Below are 239 nucleotides of genomic sequence, written 5' to 3' on the forward strand. Positions count from 1 at the left end.
ACAGGTCAGTCACCGTTACCTCAACGTGAAAGCTAATTCCAGGTGTGTGATTATCTGACATACTGAAAGATGTGGTTTCCCAGCATTCGCTTTTTTTGGAGCTGGAAAAACATGGCAAAGTCATGGCTAAAACATGGGCAAACCTTTTACTGTGATTAGGTGGTGTCAGTACACAGAACTCAAGCTGAGAAGCCGAGCAATAAACTACAAGACACGAGACTAGACACAGCTCACGGCAG

Source organism: Apaloderma vittatum, unplaced genomic scaffold, assembly GCF_000703405.1.
Source record: "Apaloderma vittatum isolate BGI_N311 unplaced genomic scaffold, ASM70340v1 scaffold33407, whole genome shotgun sequence".
NCBI lineage: Eukaryota > Metazoa > Chordata > Aves > Trogoniformes > Trogonidae > Apaloderma > Apaloderma vittatum.